Below are 6,417 nucleotides of genomic sequence, written 5' to 3' on the forward strand. Positions count from 1 at the left end.
GTACAAAAACAAAACATGAAATTTAATTCTCGTTTTGTTTAAATTATTATAGCTTTACATATATCTACTGACAAGGAAGTAAAATAAGTTTGTTTAATATAAGAATTAAATTTAAGTGCACTTAAATATCTAATATCGTTTTGTAGTGTTGTCCTCGAAAAACATTTAATGCTTCTAATTTAATATAAAATTTTATTTTAATTAAATAAATTAATAAAATGAATTTTCAATAGTTAAATTAAAATCCACCATTGGTTTTTCTTTCCAGTGGTGTTAGGAAGTTTAACGTAAAAACTATCTGAACGCATTTCTTAAATTCCACGTGAAGGATGAAAAACAACATGAATTTTAATTCTCATTTTGTTTAAGTTACTATATTTATATATACATGTATTGACTAGAAAAGAAAATGATTTAATTTAATAAAAGCATTGCTTCTATACTGCACTTCAATCTACAGTACATTGGTAGCCAGTTAAGGCTTTTTATTTATTAGAGGAATTTTATTTTGAGTATGCAGATTATTGAAATGAAGTTGCAGTAGCATAATTTAACATTATAATTGGTTTTTCCAGTGCTATGAGAAAGTTTAATGTAAAAACTATATAAACAGACTTTTTACATCCCGCATGAAGAAAAACAAAACAAGAATTTTAATTCTTAATTGAATTATGTTATTATATTTACCTAAATATGAATTTACTTCTGGAAGTTAGAATATAAATTATTTAGTTTAATATAGAATTGGCTTGAAGTACAATGGTTTATCTGCCCTGTATAATAAAGAAAAGCTAGTATGTATTAAATCATCAGTTGTCATATAAAGGGAAATGATAAAGGCTTGATTTTTTGAGTTCAGTGTTAACTCAATGGTACTGTGTATATATAAAAGTATATTTTTGAAGAAATTGTTTTTTGAAGAGAGCCAATTTATATCAACATCACGGTTGCCACTTATGGTACTTTAGTACCAAAATTGGTACTTTTTTTTTCGTTTGGTACTCATGTTCAAAAAATGGTACATTTTTGACGATCCAACTTTATTGTGGATATTTCCAATTAATTTTTTTTATAAATGCAACTTTACACTATTTTATATTTTGTTCATTTATAACACTATGAAAAACACAGAACGAAAAAATAAAGAGGTCCAAAAAAATTTTGGACCTTTTTTTACGGAAATGGTACCTTTTTAAACCAATTTTGGTACAGGAAAAAATTTTCAAGTGGCAACCGTGATCAACATGTATATTTAGAAATATAAATCTCCTTTAAATAGATGCTGAGATATATTATTCCTAATCAAATGCAGGGAGTTACTGCACTGATAAAGTATTATTGACACAAATTTTTTTAATTGTTTACTAAGCAAGACTATAGTTTGTATAGAAACAGACAAATCATGATTTTTTCAGAGACCCTAATAATATTTAGAATATAAAAATATTTTAAGTTTTGTCATTTATTTTGACAACGTAGATATTCTAGAATGGATAACTTTGTCAACAAATTATTTTTAAGTTCTTAAGCAAAATCGAACAATAAATTGTATCATCATAAATAAAATATGAGAGGACACGAGTTGGATTCCTGGTACTTCTAGTCTCAAAAATTATTTACGAATAATTAATTACAAGAATTATTTCCAACACCACTGATGATGGGTTATACTCGAAACAGCTTTGGTCTACCAAAAATTCGACTAATAAAAAATAATATGGAAATAATTTTTGTTGCTCTAATTCACTACATTTCGAAACCTCTCCATCATAGATTATTTAAAAAATTTAGTTATCTATAAATAATAAATACTTTTTAAACTTTAAGTGCAATACCGTTAATATTTTAAAAATTGCAATTTAACGTCAATGAAATTCGGTGTACATAGTAGGCCTTTTTATAGTGCGATTAAAATATACACAATTACTTCACACCCAATGATTTTCGAAAATTTCAATATTTAAATTCAAAATCAAGCATATTTTATAGCATTTATTAATATCTCAACAAAGCCTATAAAGACTCCCAATTTAACTTAACACCATTACCAAATTTTCATACAGTATTCATACATTACCAACCTATATGTTCTGAATATTGTTTTGTTTGACATTATCTTATATATAAAATTATTTTGTTATGTGATATGTAAATATAAGTGTTTTACTTAAAATATTGTATTTACAATAAGTATCTTAAACAGAAAATTGAAAGTAGAGATAGCTCTTGTTTGTGTCCATAAGTAATAGTGTTGCGCGTTCACTCCTGAATGCTGTGGTTAAGTCTCTTAATCAATATCTTCTTGATTAAAATTAGTTTCATTGAAAACTATTCTAATTATTTTCTTTACCTTAGAGAAATCAAATACTTTTTTCAACTTATATCTTTTCAGAATTGGTCATATATCCATTTATTGAAAATGGCATTGCCTGATTGAAACTCTACATTTAAATTAAAAAAGTCTTCAAAAGTCTTCTACTAATACCCAAACTATTTGCACTATTTTTACGTTTATGTTAAAAAAAAAATTGTAATCTTATTAATAATGAAAACACCCCACTCTAAATGGACTTCTTTTAATTCATTAGTTCGTTGAACTGTAAAGTCAAGATTTGGTAACTGAAAAGCGTAATTAATTTTATGTAAACAAAATTGCTTTACGTGTTTGCCTCTTTCAAGTCAAGGCTTCACAGTCTCAAGTACTATGGAAATACCATATCCCTAATGTAAAAGCGCAATCAATCACCAAAAATATGTAACACGATTAGAAAGCATCCTTTCGGTATACAAAAATTGATTTCACTAATTTTGGGTTGGAAGTCATTCTAAGGCGTGCAATGAACTCATAGTGTAGCACTCCTTTGATCAAAAGCTCAACTAAATGATGGTAGGCAGCAGGTTGAATTAACTTCGGAAATATTTTGAAGTAATAATTCAATGCCCGCCGAGTCTCGTGAATATTTTAAGTAGAAGATTTGTTGTTGCTAATAGCAACCAAGTGAACTGAGTTCGGTCAAATATTTGAAGAAAATCAAATTACCTCACTGTTGCGTTAATACATCATATTTTTGAAGTGGCTATTCTTGAAATATCCCCAGGTGTTAATCAATCAAAATTAATACAAAGAAAACTTCCTATCACAACTTGACACTGGCTGCGAAATTGTTGTTTTAGATATTAAAGCATAAAATCAAAGCACGCAAAGTAGAATATTTAGTTGTGTTACTTAATTCCAGGTACTTTATTAGAAAAATCGCATTAAAAAAGATTTTAAAAATTCAATTACTTAAGCATATTTACGTGCCTCTTTAAACTTCACAACTGCCGCACCGTCTTTTGTGTGCGGAGACACGTACTTATGCAGTGCATTTGCTTTAGTTAGTTTCGGCACAGATACTCATGCATACTAAAGCACATAAGCAAATTTTTCCCATGCTTACTTAGCCGCACTTACTTGACGTAGAAAAGATACAATTTGCTTCGGATATATTTGAAGGCAGGAAGAAGTAAAATTTCGCTAGGAGCCGACGTTATCCTTTAATATGGTTTATGCTTTACTTTATGTCTTAAATTGCATTTCATATTTTAGATTTTTTGGCTTAACTACAAAAGCACTGAAATTGTGTTGCTTTCAAACCTCAAAATTCTAACAAAGCCAATTTTAATGCTCAAACAATCCAAGTTTATCTCTCACGTTTAACAATTTCATTCCAGAATCCTATAAGGATGCGTGGTTATATGCGTTTTTATGATCATTTTTCCCAACAAGCAATTTCAACACAACAAAATATTTATGTTCTCATAACTTCCTTTTATCTTCTTGCAAACAGTTTGAAATATTCAAGAAAATAATGCACTTTTCGGTTGGTTATTGCGGATAACGTAATTTTGTCTGAATGCATTTCTGAAAACTTTTCTCTAAGAAACTTTCTCTAAGTTGGTTGTAAACAGAGTTTTATGTATTTGATTATTTGTCTCAAAAATAATTCACATATGCCAACATAATATTTTTATCTAGGTAATAAATAAAACCAGGACAATGAAAATATTCTCATAAAAGCCATAATTTTTAAATACATTCTTACTAAATTAAATTTTCAAATAAACAATTACTTTAAATAATTTCATATAAATTTTGAAAGACATATGTTACTATATTAAAAAGACAAAAGAACATAGTTTCGTTTTTTTGTGCCAAAAGTAACGCGTCATATCCCAAAAACAAACTATTTCAAAGTTAACAGCGTTCGAGTAGAAATGAAAAGATAACAACAGAACTTTATAGTTAAATTATTGAAAATTTTCTCCGACACCAATTTAATCTAAGTGTTTGGCATAACTTATCCCTTGGTAATGAGCGAGGTCTACCAACACCTCTGTTGATCTTTGAGTCACAGCACCCGATGTGAATACGCAGCTCCACGCCAAATGAAGTAAAAAACAATCATTCTTTCCGCGCAAGTTTGGGTTTAACACCAGCCACCACGACACTGCCAACCTCATTTAGTCACGGCAGCCGAAGCTGCAGACACTGACCCCGTGGTACCAAATATACACCTCCCGACCGGAGGTGTCGCAGGAGAATCGCTGTCGCTCTTATTTACACTCCAAACAGTGTCGTAATGGTACCTTGATTTTAGCCGCTTCTTACAGCAGGCATGCTTTAACTCGAGAATATTCTAACCCCTTCAGTGAAGGGGTGGCAAGTTAAAGACAGTCGCCTATGGAAAATTAGGAACTAATAGGAGGATATACTACACATAGGTTCTCAAAAAATAATCTACTTATCAACTGAGCATGTTCCTTTCAAAAGTTAGATTTTTATACCGGATATGTGCTAACGAAATGAAGCTATTTGTATAGAAAACAGCCAAACAATGTTTTTATTATACTGTTCGCACTGTAACGCTTGTTTCCGAGAAGCTTTCATAAATTTCAGCAGCCCATTATAACTGTTTATCCACTGAAATTTTTAAGAACGCCAAGCTAACACAGTTGTATTATTAATGAATAAACATACCTATGCAAAAGAATCACACTGTTGAAAAAGAATCACAAAATTAAAAAAATTTGCATCGTATGATATTATTATTATTATATTTATTACACCGCGTTAAATTGAGATAACATATCCCAGGTATTATGTATCCTCGGGGAGATCTCAGGTATGCAGAAGTCAATTATTGCTTAATCTGATGAAGTGATAAACAATAATCAAGTCAAGGTGTAGAGAAGGGTTTTGAAGAAATCTCGAGTTAAAAAAAAGTATAGTGGCTTAAGTGCACTAGCTCAAAACAGCTTCAACATAATATGTATCCAATAAATCAATATATTTTTCAGGAACGTAGTCTAAACTATTACAGCTTTTAGTTTTTTGTGCACTCGTTTATCAATTTATAATCGGTACTACAAGTGTTTAAAATGACTTAATTTTGCTTTTTTTATAGCTAATACGCAACTTTAAGGTTTTTTACATTGACTTAAGTTAAATTCTTGGATACTAGGTACAGTATCAGAAGTAACAATCAACTTTACACGTATAACTGGGCAATTATACATTACCTTCAATTTCATTGTTAAAATTGCATAAATCGATATCTTCACAGTGCAAGTTGATTGCAGATTCTAATTAAGCGTAAAATTCTCTTCTGTATGAAGTAGAGTTGGTTGCACTTTAAAACAATGACACCAATTAGTCGAACTTTGAAATACAGACGTCAACTGTGTTTAATTGATGCAAGTGCATGTAGCTGAAATCACTACATGCAAATATGATATCCTTAATCCATATTGCCATCATTTACCTTTAGCGATATTTTGACAATGCATTTTTAAAAGTTTCTTATTCCTATCATCTAGCTTTACATTACTATTACAAAATCCTCAGTTAAGAAGAAGTTACCGTGTGCAAACCATACATTTCAGTTTCCTCACCCTATATGATTCACATAAAATTCGTGTTAATGTATTTTGTGAATAAGTTTTGATTTTCTTGAGGATATTTGTAACTCAATGCTTCAAATAATTGATGAATTATGCAAGGTAATTGAATTGAGATTTATTGGTGTTAGTGTATCATTAACTAATGCATTAGCTATAACCTAAGTAGAGTAATTAATGAGGAAATCCTAACAAAGATTCCAGATTTGATTTAAAGTCTTGCTCCTAGCAACACTAAGTATATGAATTTGACATTTCTGTTTAAAAGTTTGATATTTTGTAATATAAATGGCATTACAAATTTTAGTTTAAGCGTTTTTATTGTATTATTTACATAGATTTCAAATTATGTCTCTCCTAAAAAATGAACTTTTTCGTGTAATAATTTTTTACAATTTTGCAATCAATGCAAATATTAATTAATCATCATGGAGCATACTTCAAAAATAATAAAACCATTTGCACCAATAAACCACT

This window comes from Teleopsis dalmanni, chromosome 1, assembly GCF_002237135.1.
Source record: "Teleopsis dalmanni isolate 2A chromosome 1, ASM223713v2, whole genome shotgun sequence".
In the NCBI taxonomy this organism is placed as follows: domain Eukaryota; kingdom Metazoa; phylum Arthropoda; class Insecta; order Diptera; family Diopsidae; genus Teleopsis; species Teleopsis dalmanni.